Consider the following 19,383-nt stretch of genomic DNA (forward strand, 5'->3'; position numbering starts at 1 on the left):
CCTGACAGATACAATGGAGAAGGAGAAACTGGGAGAATGGAATAGAGTCCTTCCAGGAAACAGTGTTTGAGGAAGTGTAATCAAGTGTCTGTGGGCTTGCGGTGAATATTCATTAATAGCCTAATGCCAGAAATGCAGACAGAGAAGTCCAGGAAAGAAAGAGAAGAGTTAGAGGTACTTGCAGTAAAGGTGAGAGAAGGGTAGAAATTGGAAATGAAGTCAATGAAATTTTCCAGTCCACGGTGAGAGCAGGAAGCGGCTTCAACGCACCGGAAAATGAGATAAGGGAGGGGTTGCAAGTTGGGCTGGGACAAGGAATGTTCCACATATCCCACGAAAAGGCAAGCATAACTAGGATCTGTGCATGTGCCCATAGCAACTCCTTTCATTTGAAAGAAGTGAGTGGAGTTGAAGGAGAAATTGTTCAATGTGAGGCCAGGTGGAGGAAGCTGCTGGTGAATGGTGATTGGTTGGACATCTGTTCAAGGAAGAAATGGAGAACTCCCAGACCATCCTAGTGGAGGATGGAGGTGTAGAGGGATTAGACGCCCATAGTGTAGAGGAAACAGTTAAGGGAAGGAAACTGGAAATTTCTGAAGAGATGTAGGGCGCCAGAAGAGTCATGGATGTAAGTGGGAAGAGAGTGGACAAAGGGAGAAAATTGGAGTCGGGATAGGAATAACAGTGGGGCAGAAATAGGCTGAAACAATGGATTGATCAGAACAGTCCTGTTTATGGATTTTGGGAAGGAGGTAGAAGCGGGATTTTAAGGGTTGGGGGATTATGAGGTTGGAGGCAGTGGTGGGAAGTTCTCCAGAGGAGATGAGATTAGGGACAATCCTGGATACAATGGCTTGATGTTTGGTGGTGGGGTCATGGTCCAGGGGAGGTAGGAGAAAATATCAGAGAGTTGGCGCTCAGCCTCTGCAGGGTAGAGGTCAGTATGCCAGACAACAGCACCATACTTGTCAGCGGATATGATGATGATGTTAGGGTTGGACCTGAGAGAACAGAGTTCTTCTGAATGCTCATTAAAAGGCCAACTCACCAGAGTCACGTTCCTTCTCCAAATTAAGTGCTTGTTACAACGTACTGTTTTATGACAGTATATAGTGGCATGCGCCTGGCGAACTTCACTTCATCCACAACTTTGAGGTCAGTAATGCTGCTTTCACTTTCCTTTCACACTCTCACTGAGGTGTTGGGTGCCTGTAGCACAACTGCACTAAGTTGCACTAAATACGTGGCTAAGGAGTTGGTGCAGGAGGGAGGGCTTCATGTTTCTTGACAATTGGGCTCTGTTCCAGGGAAGGTGGGACCTGTTCCAACGGGACGGTTTGCACCTGAACTGGAGGGGGACTAACATCCTTGCGGGTAGGTTTGCTAGTGCTGCTCCAGGGCGTTTAAACTAGATTTGCAGGGGGAGGGGAACCAGAGTGTTAGAGCAGATAGTGAGGTGGAGGAGGATAAAGGTTAAGCGAGGAATGCATGAATAGACAGAAATCAAGGGTCCGTACGTGATAGAAATGTTCTCAGGTGCATCTATTTCAATGCAAGGAGTATTGTCGGAAAGGCAGATGAGCTTAGGGCGTGGATTGGCACGTGGGATTACGACATTATTGCTATTAGTGAGACTTGGTTGCAGGAGGGGCAGGACTGGCAGCTCAATGTTCCGGGGTTCCGTTGTTTCAGAAGTGATAGAGGGGGAGGGATGAAAGAGGGAGGAGTGGCATTACTAGTCAGGGAAAATATCACAGCCCGGAGGGCTCGTCTATATATGGGTGGAGCTGAGGAATGGGAAAGGTGTGACCACACTAATAGGGTTGTATTATAGACCGCCCAATAGTCAGAGAGAATTGGAGGAGCAAATCTGTAGAGAGATAGCAGACCGATGTAAGAAACAGAAAGTTGTGATAGTAGGAGATTTTAACTTTCCACATATTGACTGGGACTCCCATACTGTAAAAGGGCTGGATGGCTTGGAGTTTGTCAAATGTGTTCAGGAAAGTTTTCTAAATCAATATATAGAGGTACCAACGAGAGAGGATGCAATAATTGATCTCCTATTAGGGAACCAGACAGGTCAGATGACAGAAGTATGTGTAGGTGAACATTTTGGGTCCAGTGGCCACAATGTCATTAGTTTTAAGCTAATTATGGATAAGGATAGGTCTGGTCCTCGAGCTGAGATTCTAAATTGGAGAAAGGCCAATTTTGTGGAAATGAGAAAGGATCTAGGAAGAGTGGATTGGCATAAGTTGTTTTCTGGCAAGGATGTGTTCAGTAAGTGGAAGGCATTCAAAGGCAAAATTTTGAGAGTGCAGAGTTTGCATGTTCCTGTCAGGATTAAAGGCAAAGTTAACAGGCATAGCGAACCTTGGTTTTCAAGGGATATTGGCGATCTGGTTAAGAAGAAGAGAGGGGTGTATAGCAGGTATAGGCAACAAGAAGCAAGTGAGGTACTTGTAGAGTATAGAAAATGTAAGAAAATACTAAAGAAGGAAATCAGGAAGGCAAAAAGAAGACATGAGGTTGCTTTGGCAGATAATGTGAAGGTAAACCCGAAGGGTTTCTACAAGTGTATTAAGAGTAAAAGGATAGTAAGGGACACAATTGGTCCCCTTGAAGATCAGAGTGGTCGTCTATGTGTGGAGCCTCACGAGATGGGGGAGATCTTAAACAGTTTTTTTGCATCAGTATTTACTCAGGAAACTGGCATAGTGTATAAGGAAGGAAGGGAAACAAGCAGTAGTGTCATGGAACATGTAGAGATTAAAGAGGAGGAGGTGCTTGCTGCCTTACAGTGAATAAAGGTAGATAAATCCCCCGGGCCTGACATGATATTCCCTCGGACCTTGTGGGAGACTAGTGTAGAAATTGCAGGGGCCCTGGCAGAAATATTTAAAATGTCCTTAGCCACGGGTGAGGTGCCAGAGGATTGGAGGGTAGCTCATGTTGTCCCGTTGTTTAAAAAAGGCTCCAAAAGTAAACCAGGTAGTTACAGGCCAGTGAGCCTGACGTCAGTAGTAGGTAAATTATTGGAAGGTATTCTGAGAGATGGGATATATAATTATTTGGACAGCCAAGGGCTGATTAAGGATAGTCAGCATGGCTTTGTGCGTGGTAGGTCGTGTTTAACGAACCTTGTAGAGTTTTTCGAGGAGGTTACCAAGAAAGTAGATGAAGGAAAGGCTGTGGATGTTGTCTACATGGACTTTAGTAAGGCCTTTGACAAGGTCCCACATGGGAGGTTAGTTCAGAAGGTTCAGACACTTGGTATCCATGGAGAGGTTGTAAACTGGATTCAAAATTGGCTGTGTGGGAGAAGACAGAGAGTGGTAGTGGATGATTGCTTCTCAGACTGGAGGTCTGTGACTAGTGGTGTGCCTCAGGGATCTGTACTGGGACCATTGTTGTTTGTTGTCTATATCCAATGATTTGGATGATAATGTGGTGAATTGGATCAGCAAGTTTGCTGATGACACTAAGATTGGAGGTGTTGTGGACAGCGAGGAAGGCTTTCAAAGCTTGCAGAGAGATCTGGACCAACTGGAAAAATGGGCCAGAAAATGGCAGATGGAATTTAATGCGGAAAAGTGTGAGGTGTTACATTTTGGAAGGTCAAACCAAGATAGGACATACACAGTAAATGGTAGGGCACTGAGGAGTGCGGAGGAACAAAGGGATCTGGGAGTTCAGGTACATAATTCCCTGAAAGTGGCGTCACAGGTAGGCAAGGTTGTAAAGAAAGCTTTTGGCATACTGGCCTTCATAAATCAAAGTATTGAGTATAGGAGTTGGGATGTTTTGTTGAGGTTGTATAAGACATTGGTGAGGCCAACTTTGGAGTATTGTGTGCAGTTCTGGTCGCCTAACTATAGGAAGGATAGCAATAAGATTGAGAGAGTGCAGAGAAGATTTACTAGGATGTTGCCGGGTCTTAAGGAGTGAGTTACAGGGAAAGATTAAACAGGTTAGGACTTTATTCCTTGGAGTGTAGAAGAATGAGGGGAGATTTGATAGAAGTTTACAAAATTGTGAGGGGTATAGACAGAGTAAATGTGAGTAGGCTCTTTCCACTTAGATTAGGAGAGATAAACACGAGAGGACATGGCTTTAGGGTGAAAGGGGAAAGGTTTAGGGGGAACATTAGGGGAAACTTCTTCACTCAGAGTGGTGAGAGTGTGGAATGAACTACCATCTGACGTGGTAAATGCGGGCTCACTCTTAAGTTTTAAGAATAAATTGGATAGATACATGGATGGGAGAGGTCTGGAGGGTTATGGACTAGGTGCAGGTCAATGGGATTAGCGGAATAATATTTCGGCACAAACTAGAAGGGCCGAATGGCCTGTTTTCTGTGCTGTAGTGTTCTATGGTTCTATGGTTCTAAGGCTGGGCACAGGAGGCACAAGCAGAGGTAAGGAGTGAGACGGAGACAGGGCTTTGTGAGGCGGGGGGGTGGTGGGCAAGGACCAGAGGGGAAGAGTAAAAGATTGTCCAGGGCTAAAATTTTGAAGATTGTTTGGGGAGGCATCTTTTAGAGACTGTCCTGGGGATGGGGCCACGCTGTCGGGGATATTATTATGAGACTGTCCATGAGATGCTAATGAATGCAAATCGGGTTCCCAACATTGCAAACCCACCTTTAAAGTCGGGAGAACAAAATTCCAAACTAGTTTTCTGCCGGCGGGAAACTAATTTTTTCATTTATGCCAAATTAAATGCCCCCGCCTGCCACGATTCGCATTCCTGGCGTAAGTGGAAGATTTCATCCACGGATTCTAACTCAAATTTCACCTTCCGTGTTACAGGTACCTCCATGGCGGGGGCTTGACTATGGCACTGTCCTGGGGATGGGGCCATGCTGTCGGGGATATTATAATGAGACTGTTCTGGGGATGGGCCCATCCTGTCGGGGGCATGTCTGTGACACTGTCCTGGGGATGGGCAGAAGCAGTCGGGGACATGTCTATGGCACTGTCCTGGGAATGGGGCCCACACTGTCAGGGACATGTCTAAGAGACTGTCCTGTGCATGGGGCCGCACTGTCGGGGACATATCTATGAGACTGTCGTGGGGATGGGGCCATGCTGTTGGGGACATGTCCATAAGACTGTCATGAGGATGGCCAGACTGTCGGGTACATGTCTATGAGACTGTCATGAGGATGGGGCCAGGTTGTCGGGGACGTGTCTGTGACATTGTCATAAGGATGGGGCCAGGCTGTCATTGGACATGTCAATGAGTGTGTCCTGTGCATGGGACTGCGCTGTCGGGAACATGTCTATGAGACTGTCCGGGTATGGGGCCAGGCTGTTGGGGTCATGCCTAAGAGACTGTCCTGGGGATTGGGCCAGGCTGTTGTGGACATGTCTATGAGACTGTCCTCAGGATGGGACCAAGCTGTTAGGGACTTGTCTATGAGACTGACCTAGGGATGGGGCCTTGCTTTTGGGGGACATGTCTATGACACTATCCTGGGGATGTGCAGAGGCTGTTGGGGGCGCGTCTATGACAATGTCCTGGGAATGGGGCAGTGCTGTGGGGGACATGTCCATGGCACTGTCCTGGGAATTGGGCCAGGCTATTGTGGACATGTCTACGAGACTGTCATGAGGATTGGGCCATGCTGTCGGGGACATGTTTATGAAACGGTCCGGGGGATGGGGCCAGGCTGTCAGGGACATGTCTATGAGACAGTCCAGGTATGGGGCCAGGTTGTCAGGGACATGTCTAAGCGACTGTCCAGGTATGGGGCCAGGTTGTCAGGGACATGTCTATGAGACTGACCTGGGAATGGGGCCAGGTTGTCAGGGACATGTCTAAGCGACTGTCCAGGTATGGGGCCAGGTTGTCAGGGACATGTCTAAGCGACTGTCCAGGTATGGGGCCAGGTTGTCAGGGACATGTCTAAGCGACTGTCCAGGTATGGGGCCAGGTTGTCAGGGACATGTCTAAGCGACTGTCCAGGTATGGGGCCAGGTTGTCAGGGACATGTCTAAGCGACTGTCCAGGTATGGGGCCAGGTTGTCAGGGACATGTCTATGAGACTGACCTGGGAATGGGGCCAGGTTGTCAGGGACATGTCTAAGCGACTGTCCAGGTATGGGGCCAGGTTGTCAGGGACATGTCTAAGCGACTGTCCAGGTATGGGGCCAGGTTGTCAGGGACATGTCTAAGAGGCTGTCCGGGCACAGGGCCAGGTTGTCGGGGACATGTCTAAGCGACTGTCCAGGTATGGGGCCAGGTTGTCAGGGACATGTCTAAGAGGCTGTCCGGGCACAGGGCCAGGTTGTCAGGGACATGTCTAAGAGGCTGTCCGGGCACAGGGCCAGGTTGTCGGGGACATGTCTAAGCGACTGTCCGGGTATGGGGCCAGGTTGTCGGGATTACTGTTGCTCTTCCTCCCTTCCTCCCCTCCTGTACAGACAGGCTGTTTGTGGTGCCATAGCTCTGTCCGCACTGCCTTGAGGTGGTTCCCTCATCAGCCTCCAAAACGGAATACCGATTTGCGAGCGGGACCCCAGGGGACTCCTGAACTACCTGCCTGGTGGTCACCCATTCCCTTCCTTCCTCAAGTCCCTTCAGCTGCGGTGTGACCACCTCTCTAAACATGCTATCCATGATGTTCTCAGACTCACGGATGTTCCACAGTGTCCCCAGCCGCTGTTCCAGCTCTGAAACCCGAGTTTCCAGGAGCTGCAGCTGGACACATTTCCTGCACACATGCTGGTCCTGGGCACTGGAAATGTTCCCGGCTTCTCACATGGAGCACGAGGAGCACACCACGGCTTTGAGCACTCCTGCCATGACTTATCCCATTAAATTAAACCTTTTAAGTCAATTACTCTAGGGCCCTTCTTTCCTGATCCTCGTTACTGTAGAATATACAAACTGTAAACCACAAAAAGACCTGAAACTATAAGCGATTAAAGTAGTAAATACCTTACCCACTACTTACCAGTGATTCCTTTCCCTTGTAGCCTCTCCTGCTGCAGCACGCTCTGAAGATTTAAGAAGGTGGATAGCAAGGAAAAATTGCAAAGAGCACCTCGTCCCCTATGCACCAAATTCTCGCTTTGCACCAAATTGCCAATACCCACTCTGGCTGTGCCCCACTCTGGATGTGCTCTCTCTCCTGTTTGTGTGCAAGCACACTGTAGTGTGCTTCTAGATAGTCCCTTTCTTAAATAGAGCTGAGTTGAATCACCACTAGTTAAGCTTCAAATAGTAATTAACACCTATTCAGGCCCTAATCAGGCTTCAGGTGATTGACAATTAACTGTCGCACAGTCGGCTGAGTCAGCTACCTTACCAACCATAAATAGCATCTATGGAACAAAAATCCCTAATATAGGATGTCATAGACCTCATTATAGCCTTGGTTCAAATAGGGACAAAAGAGCTGAACTCCTGAAGTGAGGTGAGAGTGACTGCCCTTGACATCAAGGCAGCATTCAACCAAGTGTGACATCAAGGAGCCATAGTAAAACTGGAGTCAATGGGAATCAGGGGGAAAACTCTCTTCTGGTTGGAGTCGTACCTAACACAAAGGAAGATGGTTATGGTTGTTGGAGGTAAATCATCTCAGCTCCAAGACATAATTGCAGGAGTTCCTCAGGGTAGTGCCCTAGGCTCTAAACATCTTCAGCTATTTCATCAATGGCCTTTCTTCCATCGTAAGGTCAGAAGTGGGAATGTTCGCTGATGATTTCACAATGTTGAGCGCTATTCATGACTCCTCAGGTACTGAAGCAGTCCATGTCCAAATGCAGCAAGACCTGGGCAATATCCAGGCTTGGGCTGACAAGTGGCAAGTTACATTTACGCCACACAAGTGCCAGGCAATGACCATCTCCAACAAGTGAGAGTCTAAACATCGCTCCTTGACATTCAATGGCATTACCATTGCTGAATCCCCCACTATCAACATCATAGGGGTTACCATTAACCAGAAACTGAGCTGGACTAGCCATATAAATACTGTGGCTATAAGAGCAGATCAGAGGCTAGGAATCCTGCAACGCGTAACTCACCTCGCAACTCCCCAAATCCTGTCCACCATCTACAAGGCACAAGTCAGGAGTGTGATGGAATACTCTCCACTTGCCTGGATGAGCGCAGCTCCAACAACACTCAAGAAGCTTGACACCATCCAGGACAAAGCAGCCTGCTTGATTGGCACCCTTCCACAAACATTCACACACTTCACTACTGACAAACAGTGGCAGCAGTGTATATCATCTACAAGATGCACTGTAGAAACTCACCAAGGCTCCTAAGGCAGCACCTCCCAAACCCACGACCACTACCATCTAGAAGGACAAGGGCAGCAGACACATGGGAACACCGCCACCTGGAAGTTCCCCTCCAAGCCATTCACCATCCTGACTTGGAAATATATCGCCGTTCCTTCACTGTCACTGGGTCAAAATCCTGGAACTCCCTTCCTAACAGCACTATGGGTGTACCTACACCACATGGACTGCAGCAGTTAAAGAAGGCACCTCACCACCACTTTCTCAATGGCAATTAGGGATGGGCAATAAATGCTAGCCTAGCCAACAACACCCACATCCTGTAAATGAATTTTTAAAAATCATAGATTTATGGGGACAAAAATCAAATACATTACTATAAACAGAGCCAGAAACAGAAAATCATAGAATGGTTACAATAGAGAAGGAGAAAATTTGAAACATCAAGGCCATGCAACTCTCAGTAAGAGCAATATAACTTGTCCCATTCCCCTCTTTCCAAGTAGCTCTGAATTTTTTTTTCCTTTCAAGCATTTCTCTAATTCTACTTTGAAAGCCATGATCGAATCTGCCTCCACCACACTTTCAGGTAATGCAATCCAGTGTATAACCGCTCGCTGCTTAAAAAACAGTTTTCCTCATGTTGCCTTTGGTTCTTTCGCCAAATTTTGTGCACTCTGGTTCTTGACCCTTCTGCCAATGGGAACAGTTTTTGTCTATCTACTCTGTCTGAACCCTCGTGATTTTGAATACTTCTATAAAATTTCCTCTCAACCTTCTCTTCTCCAAGGAGAACAACTCCAGCTTCTCCAATCTATTCCCTCCTCCCTGGAGCCATACCCATCAAACTTTCCTGTACGCTCTCTAAAGCTTTTCAACTTTTCCAAAGTGTGGGGCCCACAATTAGACACAACACTCCAGCTGAGACTGAACCAGTGCTTTATAATGGTTCATCCTAACTTGTTTGCTTTCTTTTAACCATATACCACTATTTATGAGGCCCATGATCCCATTTGTTTTTTAATGCACTTTCCCAATCTTTAACAATTTTTGCACATGTGCCCCCAGGTGTTACCCATTCCTGTATCTCCTTTAGAATTATACCCTTTAGTTTATAACGTCTTTCCTCTTTCTTCTTGTCATAGTATATTATCTTACATATCCCTGCATTAAATTTCATGTGCCACTTGTCTTCCCATTCCTCCAGCATGACTATCCCCTCTTGAAGTCTACCACCATCCTCCTCAATAGTTCACAATACTTCCAAATTTTGTGTTATTTGCAAATTTTGAAACTGTGATCTTTAACTGACCCCCTCATCTTCCTTCCCTGCTACCCCGACTCTAAGACCCCCCCTTGCCATTACTCACCTGTGCCTGTGCCTCTCCTTGATCTGACATCTCAGGTGGGTGTAGTATCGGCAGCAGCCACCACCTCCCTGGTGGCATAGCTGAGTACAAAAGAGCTGCTGGCCTCTGATTGTCTGACAGCTCTTGGTGGGCAGGCCTTGCACTCCTGGGACTCTTGAGCCTTGCACCCCTGGGACCCTTGAGCCTGGGGGAAGGCCTGCTGCTGGCCTGTCAAGTGCTGAATGGCATAAAATGTGGTGGGCCTTCTTGCTGGCTCTCCAGCTGGCTGCTGAGATCCCCATTACCTCCACAAGATTCCACCCTATACCTGGAGAACTGTCCTGTGAGGAGAGAGTTAGACTCAGCCTATATTCACTCGAATTTAGAAGATTGAGAGATGATCTTTTTGGAACATATAAAATCCTTTAGGGAGTTTGACAGGGTAGATGGTGGGAGAATGTTTCTCCAGACTGGGGAGTCTAGAACTAGGGGCCACTGTCTCAGGATAAGGGCTGGACATCTAGGACAGGAGGAATTTCCTCACTCAAAGGATATTTGGAATTCTCAACCAAAGTTATGGATGCTCAGTCATTGATTATAGTCAAGACAGTGATTTATAGATTTCTGCATATTAAGTGAATTAAGGGATGTTGGGATATTGTGGGAAAGTGGAGTTGAGGTAGAATATCAGCCATGGGCATACTGAATGGTGGAAGAAGTTTGAAGGGTTGAATGGCCTACTCTTTCTCTTATTTCTTAGGCTCATATATTCTTTTGTAGGAGGCCTGTTACAAAAATGTTGGTACAGGATATCAGAGGAAATTTAACAGCATGAAGAGAATATTGGTTGGTGGACAGGGATCGAAGTATAGGGTAAATGGGCGTTGCTCAGATTGGGGGAGATTAGAAGTGATCTAACCCAAGGGACATGGTGAACCTGCTTTTGTTCTCAAATATTTAGATGACTTGGACTTCTGTGTAAGAAGCAAAGTTTTGAAATTTCTTAATTACACAAAAGTTGGATGATTTGTAAAAAAATTTCCAGAGGGCAATCAGGTTAGTGGAATAGACAGACAGGTGTCTGAGGCAAATTAATATGGCCAATAATTATAATTATTAAAATTATTAATACATGAGATTAAACATTTTAGGAGAAAACATAAAGTATAAGAGTCAAGAAGTAATGGTGAAATTATACAAAACATTGGTTAGCCAACAGTTAATATACTGTTTACAGACTTGGCTACCCCATTATACAAAGAACATTAAAACCATAGACAGTGTATAGCCTTCAAGAACTAATTTGACTGAGAAAATCAAGAGGCAATTTCATTGTTTACTTTTAAATTAAATTAAGAAAGGATGAACAGAGAATGATTGTGAAGTCAGAGAGTGGGAAGGAAAGTTAAGAAAAACTTCCAAACAGTTGGTTGCGGGAGCATGGAATTCTTTCTACAGCAAGAAAAGACTCAAATTATATAACATTTTTCATTACCTCACAATGTCCCCAAACACGTTAAAATTAGTGAAGTATTTTTGAAGTATAGTCAGTATTGTAATGTAGGCTTTGGAATCCTGATTCAGGACCCAAGTTTCTGTCTCACAACTGGTGCCCTCTACTTGATTTGCATTGTCCATCAACACGATTTAAATTGGAAACTCTGACTGGCTCCGTACACTTATTGGCAGATGTGCAAAATTTGCTTGCACATTTTATGCCTTTTGCACTTCACAGCAGAACAGCAACTGGCTCAGTTAATTAAGCACAGGCAGAAAACCAAGCTACAACTCCTGATCTAGATGGGCTAGAGTTACTACAGGCAGTGATTGAAGGGCACCCATAAAAGCATTATCATTAACCCCAGGGAGGCTACTGGACTCAAGCAAGGTGGAACTATTTCACAAGAGCTCAGATCAAACTGTGGCCTTTTACACAAAACCAACTTTAACATCAGCCAGACTAAAGGAACAGACTAAATAGTAAGTTCAACAAATTATTCTGCAAATGAGTGCTTAATGCCTCAGAAACTTTCAGTGTTCAAAACATATTGATATATATATGTATATATTCTTCCTTGTGTGTCTGTACCTTGTGTATGTTGTGCCATGTGTGTGTCCGAACCCTGTGTATATTGTGCCTTGTGTGTGTCCGAACCCTGTGTATATTGTGCCTTGTGTGTGTCCGAACCCTGTGTATATTGTGCCTTGTGTGTGTCCGAACCCTGTGTATATTGTGCCTTGTGTGTGTCCGAACCCTGTGTATATTGTGCCTTGTGTGTGTCCGAACCCTGTGTATATTGTGCCTTGTGTGTGTCCGAACCCTGTGTATGTTGTGCCATGTGTGTCCGAACCCTGTGTATATTGTGCCTTGTGTGTGTCCAAACCCTGTGTATGTTGTGCCTTGTGTGTGTCCGAACCCTGTGTATATTGTGCCTTGTGTGTGTCCGAACCCTGTGTATGTTGTGCCATGTGTGTCCGAACCCTGTGTATATTGTGCCTTGTGTGTGTCCGAACCCTGTGTATGTTGTGCCTTGTGCGTGTCCGAACCCTGTGTATATTGTGCCTTGTGTGTGTCCGAACCCTGTGTATGTTGTGCCATGTGTGTGTCCGAACCCTGTGTATATTGTGCCTTGTGTGTGTCCGAACCCTGTGTATATTGTGCCTTGTGTGTGTCCGAACCCTGTGTATATTGTGCCTTGTGTGTGTCCGAACCCTGTGTATATTGTGCCTTGTGTGTGTCCGAACCCTGTGTATGTTGTGCCTTGTGTGTGTCCGAACCCTGTGTATATTGTGCCTTGTGTGTGTCCGAACCCTGTGTATGTTGTGCCTTGTGTGTGTCCGAACCCTGTGTATATTGTGCCTTGTGTGTGTGCCTGTACCCTGTGCCTGTGTTGTGTGTTTGCCTGTGCCCTGTTTGTGTGCATCAGTGATTTTTTTGTACTTCTCTGTATGTCTGTAAAGAGTCTGTGCCCTGTTCCTGTGTGTGTCTGTGAGGCGGTGCCCTGTTCCTGTGAGTCTGTGCCCCGTTCACGTGTGTGTGAGTGTGTGTGTGTGAGTGAGCCGGTGCCCTGTTCCTGTGTGAGTCCTATGTGTGAGTCTGTGAGCCGGTGCACTAATTCCATGAGCCTTTGCCTGTGTGTGCACAATGTGTATTATTTGCCTTGTTTGTGTGTGCATGTGCATGTAAAAGATGTCACATAATTAAACTAGGAGAGAAAACTAGGAAATGTGAGGGTAAAACATTAGAGCAGAAGGGCAGGTTAGGGTACATGACTCCAATAAACATTCTTTACATATGTGGAATATAAGAAACAAATTGGATGAACTGCTTGTGGAAATTCAACTTGGAGAGTGTGACATGGTAGCCATCACTGAGACATAGCTGCAAGACAGGTAGGAGTGGGAACTAAATATCCCAGGTTATAAGGCTTACATAGAGTGAGGAAATGGTAGAGTGGGGCAAGTAGCTTTAGTGATTAAGGATAAAATTGTGAATAGTGGGAGTTGTGTTCAAGCTTCCTGGTTGCAGTTGTTGAAGTGGTTGACTGTATAAATGCAAACATTCAACAAGCATATAACGAAAACAAAGTGGATTTTAATGGGGTTTAACTTTTATATAACTTTGATTAAGTAGAACAGCACATGTCAGAAAGGTAGTGAATTTCTTGAGTCTATTTGGGATAGATTTCTGCACCAGCTGGGCACCAACAAGGGGCAGAGTATATTAGATATAGAACCCGATTTAGTTAAAACCCGAATGGCTGTGAGCATTTACAGTATAGTGTTCATAATACGATTGAGTTCAAGGTAATGTTTGAAAAGGAGAACTGCAGAACAGCTATTAGGATTCTAGATTTAAGTAAGATCGACTTCAATGGAATTAGACAGGGACTGTCCACATTAAACTGGGCAAATCTGACAATGGATAAGATAACAGAAAATCAGCTGAAGGTGCTCAAAAAGAATTTAATGTGACGCTGAGTCAGTTTATATCTCAAAGGGGCAAAACCTCAATTTGCTAAAAAAGATAACCACAGTCAACTGGGAAGGTAAATGACAAGTTAATGCTAAAAGGAAAAGCTGTAAATGCACAAAATAGCACAGATCCTGGTAAGTGGGAAAGATCCAAAGAACAGTGAAGGGTGACAAAGCAGATAGTAATAGCTATAAAAAGAAACTTGAAAGGGATATCAAAATTAACACCAAAATGTTTAGGATTATGTTAGAAAAAAAGTGTGATCAGCAACAGTGCAGGTCACTTGAAAACTGATAAAAGCGATATTGTCAATGAAAATAAGGAAATGTTGGGAATGCCGAATAATTACTTTGCATCAATATTTACAGCATGCCTGATGTCCCAAGGAAACTAATAATAAACACGAAGGCCGCTTGGGCTCTTCTCCTGCCTGCCAACCTTAAGGTTGGACGGGCAGCATTGTTAATTATTTAAATTACTCTCCTAATGGCCGTAACAGGCCTTTGACAGTTCGGTGGGTGCACAGCTGCCTCTGGCGCGCATCTGCTGAACGGAAGAACGGAATGATGCACGGCGTCAGGCACTCACCAAAATTAACATAAGCAAAATAACAGTAATGAAGAAAATAATATCACCAAAGTGTGCATACAAGACTGAAATGCCACTGTCAATTATTTGCTCAAGTCATCTGGAGCATGGTTTGAACCAAATTATTGCCAATGCTGTTGAGAAAGTTGCAGTGGATCTCAGCTGACAGATGGGGGCTAAATTTAGGAGTCTGATAGACAACACCAGGTGAATGCTCCAATTTCAGCACATGGCAAATAACAGCACAAGTTACATTCAGATAAGGGCAGCTACCATAACTCATCACCTTAGGGAAACAACAAGTCTTATAATTTCCCTCCTGTTTTTACTCTAGGGTTGAGGAACTCAGCACACAATCTCTGTTTCTCAGGTACGACATGGGGGAGAATTTTCACGCCGACGCTTAAAATGACATACTGTGACATCAGGTGTGCGTCCTGACGTCACCGTGCATCATTCCGATCTTCCATTCAGCGGATGCGCGCCAGAGGCAGCTGTGCACCCGCCGAACTGTCAAAGGCCTGTTACAGCCATTAGGAGAGTAATTTAAATAATTAACAATGCTGCCCGTCCAACTTTAAGGTTTTAAGGCAGGAGAAGAGCCCAAGCGGCCTTCGTGTTTTTCATGAAACCTCATCCATGGGCGGGGTGAGGTTTCATGAAGGTTTTATTAAATTAACAAATATTTTTCACACATTTCATAAACATGTCCCAGCTCATGTGACATGAGGGGGCATGTCTAAATAAGTTTAATCTATCTTTACTTTAAACTTTCAATTTGAACTTAATCTCCCTGAGGCAGCTCCGTGCCTTAGGGAGATTACTGTGCTCTTTCGCATGCATGCACAAAAAAAGGCTCTCCTTCCTCCCCCCACCCTCCCAGGTAGCGCTGAGTGCTACTGGGTGCGCATCACGCTGGGCGGGCCTTAATTGGCCCGCCCACGTAAAATGGCAGTGGGCGGGTGGTGGGGGGGAGGTGGGTAAGGTTGCTGTTACAGGGTTGGGGTTTGGGGGAGGGGGTGGCATGTGCAGTTACAGGATAGAGTTATGCCCGCTACATCCCGATGCAAGGGCTGCTGAGTGCCAAGGCAGACTGGTTAAAGTACTGCTTCAGTTTCAGTTGTGTTGTCAAATATTAGGCGCTCAATTGCCCTCACTTCTCACAGCCCTCATTCCTCCACCCAATTCCCATGCTCTATCCATGCCAACCCATGCCAACCTATGCCCACCACCCACCTTCAATGTCACTCATACCCTCCATGCATATCCATGCCCCTCCACCCATCCTCAATGGCCCCTCATACCCTCCATGGCAACCCATGCCACCTCACTCATTACCTTAGCCTCTTATAGTGACCCATGCCCTGCACCCACCACACTTTGCCCTTACACCCTCCATGCCAATCCATCATGGGCAGACTTCAGGAGCCATGCTCAAATGAAATATAAAAAAGTTCTAAGGTCCAAATAACATGGGGCTGGGGGCCAGGTTGACCACCACCAACCCCTCCACCAGAAGCAAAGTTGGCACGGACCTGACCCACTCCGCAGCCATAACATGCTGTGGGAGGGCTTGACAAGAGCCAAGTGGGAATTGCGCAGTTGTCAGGCAGCGCCATCAGTCCTGGCAGCACCAAGTGCACATTAGTGGGTGTTGCAACAAGATGATGAAGAAGGCCCGTGGATCCCCAAAGCCAGTAAGTCCAGTGTCTTGGGCAGGAGGGATTCGGCAGGTCAGAGATGGGTAGGGGTGGTGGAGGGGGTGTTGGGTTTAAGGCTGTGGGGGTTTAGGACAAAAGTGGGGGGGCTTTCATCTTAGGTGGACCGCCCCTGATCCGCAAAGGGCAGCCCCTGAAGATTGAACGCCCCTTCCTTCCCGCCCGGTGATGAATGCAAAGGGAGAAAAAAAATTGGCCTGCCCGCTCCTGCCCAAGTGTCCACACCAAACATTTTATGACATGGGCAGCACATTATCAGGGCAAATTGGCTTGTTAACAAGCCTAATTGATTCTTGATTACCTATTTAAATATGGCAGGCGGGCTGCCCATTTTGGCGCCTGCCCATCCCCAGTATTTTGGGGGGTGAGCTTGGCTGTCGGTGGGAAAGTAGTGGGGTGGGCAACTGCCCTATTTTTCTGGCAGGTGCATGTAAGATGTAGCCCTAAGTATCTATTACGGACTTCAAAATATAACACTTTCATTCATGAAAGCCCAATCAATACATTTAAATCTGCTCAAGTACTTAATGCCTTATAAAAACAAACATTTGTATTCATATCAAAGACAGCTAATCCTTTAATAAATCCTGGAGCTGTCAATCAAACTTTGAATTTACAGCCCTCACTGTGATACTGTGTGGAAGCAGTCAAGCAGTGATAAACCTAAGTGCTATCATTGTAGTATTATGTCAACAAACAGCTATTGAAATACCACAACAGATTCTTTCACGCTCACAGACACAGGCAGGCAGGTTTTTTCCCCCCAAAATTTAAAAGGCAAGGGATTTAAATAACTTGATAGCTTAAAAGTTCTACATACTTTATCTTCCCTTCATGAGCAGTTAGGTCTCCACTATAAAGTTGTGGGACACACACTTAGGGTTGAGCGAATTCCTGGAGTGAAAATTTGAGCTGCTTGTGCTGTGCACAGACTTGAAATGGCCCAGCCGCCTCATAATTCGTGCCTGTGTACCTCACGCTATGCCTCTTTTCCCCTAGAGGCAAAAATGGGATCTGCTGGAAATGGGGATGGGGCTTCTGGATCCAGGTCACATCCACCATTTTTAAAGGCCCCGGAGTCTCCACAGCTCCATGAAAATCCAGCCCTAAGGATCCTCTGAGGTGACGAAGATGGGGTTTTGATCTGTAGTGCTGGTTTAGATTGTGTTTTGTGCAAGATGCCATCTTGGTAAATGAGTTGATCCACACATTAGGAATGGTTATTCTTCAAAGGGCTGGTGATTGCCATTTAAAATGCCTGCTAACTCTCACTATAGAGACTGCACAGCATTTTAGCCACTAGTGCTTGTCCTAACTCCCTCTTCCAACAATGACTAGCTGTTTGGGAGCAAACAGGTTGTTGATGTGGATTTCAAGTGCTCCTTAAAGGAATACACACCATTTCATGTTCCCTTGCTGCTGGAGCTGTGAAGAGGATCCCTGAAATACATGGGGAGACTTTCTGGGACAGTTTTCCAAGTGTGCACCCTCTGGTAACATTTATTCTGTAATTTTGCCGAGGACTTCACCAGATGGTAAGTGCTGCACTACCCATCCTATAGGGGTAATCAGAAGAAAAGGAGTGCTTGGTCATTGGCATCTTGCTAGGATCCCCTTGGCCTTGACAAGGAAGGGAGGAGACATGGGGCCAGATAGGGCACCACCCACTGTGCTGCAGAAGGGAGGGATAGGAGCACAAGGTGGCATCCATCCCTCCTGTGGGTACAGGGCAACTGGCCTCCACTACATCTCCTCCACCAGGACCTCCAGTGCTGCATCAAAGAACTTCTGGGCACTCTCCCTCAGTCCTTTAGCCATCTGGCAACTTGCTGTGGTGTGCCAACCAGCAAACGACACACCTTCAGTGGGAATGGGTTTGAGCTGCTCATCTACTGCTCCGTGAAAATTGTGTCCAATTGGCTCTTGAGTACTGGAGCTGCAGGTATCTGGTTTAGAATGTCCAGGCAAGTTCAAGTTATGGTAATCAGCATTTAGGTCAAAATTGCATGCTAAATCCAAACTTTCAAACAGATATGTCTTATTAGCACAGCACACATTTAGTGCCTGCTTTTACCCTTTGGCCAAAGTAACCCACTTCTTGCAGACAAATTAGGGGCCTAACATCTACCAAGACCCATACCTAAATAAGATTGCTTTACTTTGAGGCTGCCAACATTGACTACTTGCAGCCTAGCAGGCTGTAAACAACACATTTTAAAATATACTTAGCTGAATGTGGGACTGGGAGTTTCTGGAGTACTCCATTCTCACCCACATTCAAAGAACACAGAACACCCACACCTAAAAAATACGGCCAACCCTTTACTCAGAGTGTGACGTGCCCACCTCAAAACCAAAGAATGCAGACCCTCACACCACAAACTGAAAAATGTAGACACCACCTGACACTAAAAGAACACAGTCCCTCCACATTCCAGGAATGTGGCTCCTCCAAAGTGAAAGAGTGTGGTGCTCCTACCCAACATTCAAAGAATGTAGCCCCACACTCCACACTCTAAGAACTGACCCCACCCCTCAATCCCACAGTCAAAGATCCTGGTCCCCACCACTCCACACTCGAAGATCAAGTGTCATTAGGGGAACATTTAAGGAAGAGCGATCACGGTATCATAAAGTTTAGAATAGATATAGAAAAGAACAAGGAATAATTTAGAGTAAAAATACTAAATTGGAGGAGGGCTAATTACAGTGGGGTAAAAATGGATCTGGCTCCAGTAAATTGGAATCAAAGATAGGTAGGAAAACATGCAACCAAGCAATGGGCAGCCTTCAAAGTGGAGTTGGTCTGATATAGTCAAAGTACATTTCCACTAGGGGGAAAGGTAGGACAATTAAAATCCAGATCTCCATGGATAATGAAAGAGGTAGAGAATAGGATGCAGCAAAAAAGGGTGTATATGGTGGACATCCGGTTGATCATACAAATGAGAACTGGGCTGAATACAGAAAGTTTGGTTTTAAGGTGAGGTTTCAAGGAATGAGAGACAAAAGGAGAGATTAGGAGGAGAAGCTGGCAGGTGACATAAAAAAAGAATCCAAAAGTCTTCTACAGGAATATAAGTAGTAAGATGGCAGTCAGAGAAGGGGTGGGTCTGATTAGAGGCCAAAAAGGGGATCTTTGCATGGAAGCAGAAGATATCGCTGAGGTACTAAGTGAACACTTTGCGTCTGCCTTAACCAGGAACAAGATGTTGCCAAAGTCATGGCAAAATAGAAGGTAGTTCAGATAACTTTTAGTTCAGATATATTCAGATTGGGCTAAATACTGACAAAGAGGAAGGTTGGCTGTACATAAAATTGATAAGTCACTAGGAGCAGATGGGATGCAACAAAGGATGCTGAGGGAGTAAGGATAGAACTTACAGAGTTGCGGGCCATAATCTTCCAGTCTTCCTTAGTAACAGGGCTGGTGCCAGAGGACTGGACAATTGAAAATGTTACAATCTTGCTCAAGAAAGGAAATAGGAGCA

General features: G+C 45.8%; 1 protein-coding gene across 1 annotated transcript in view; it reads left to right on the top strand.

Annotated features, from left to right (window-relative positions):
• The first annotated feature begins 11,525 nt into the window (after positions 1 to 11,525).
• Positions 11,526 to 19,383, top strand: part of LOC144686454 (NAD(P)(+)--arginine ADP-ribosyltransferase 1-like) — a 47,102-nt gene continuing 39,244 nt past the window's right edge. Inside the window, exon 1 of the mRNA XM_078551688.1 lies at positions 11,526 to 11,590. The gene's annotated coding sequence lies outside the window, so the exon portion shown is untranslated. The remainder of the gene's footprint in view (positions 11,591 to 19,383) is intronic.

Source organism: Cetorhinus maximus, chromosome 11 (assembly GCF_964194155.1).
Source record: "Cetorhinus maximus chromosome 11, sCetMax3.hap1.1, whole genome shotgun sequence".
NCBI lineage: Eukaryota > Metazoa > Chordata > Chondrichthyes > Lamniformes > Cetorhinidae > Cetorhinus > Cetorhinus maximus.